Source organism: Octopus bimaculoides, chromosome 3 (assembly GCF_001194135.2).
Source record: "Octopus bimaculoides isolate UCB-OBI-ISO-001 chromosome 3, ASM119413v2, whole genome shotgun sequence".
NCBI classification, from domain to species: domain Eukaryota; kingdom Metazoa; phylum Mollusca; class Cephalopoda; order Octopoda; family Octopodidae; genus Octopus; species Octopus bimaculoides.
The window spans coordinates 17356579-17356853 of record NC_068983.1 but is presented as its reverse complement, the minus strand read 5'-3'; the positions used below and the strand labels follow the sequence as shown (position 1 = coordinate 17356853).

General features: G+C 30.5%; 1 protein-coding gene across 1 annotated transcript in view; it reads left to right on the top strand.

Moving 5' to 3' along the window:
* The window catches only part of LOC106874995 (arrestin domain-containing protein 3), a 46929-nt gene that overhangs the window by 25974 nt on the left and 20680 nt on the right, over positions 1-275 (top strand). The gene's annotated exons all lie outside the window — the stretch shown is intronic.

Sequence of the window (275 nt, the reverse complement as noted above, 5' to 3'; positions counted from 1 at the left end):
ACAAATTTAATTGAAACACATAGGCAATGTCTTGGTATTTCATGAAAATATTGCATTCTAAAGATGCTATATACAATCAGCTTACTATTGTTTCAAAGGTAATATCAGGTAGAAATATATAACTGTGTAACCAGCTATGAACATAGTGAATATAATATACCAAATCCTCTTTACATTCTGAGTTTAAACTCCACTGAAGTTAACTTTGCCTTCTCTTCTTTCAGGTTCAATAAATTAAGTATCAGTTGCATATTGGGGTCAATCTAATCAACTGC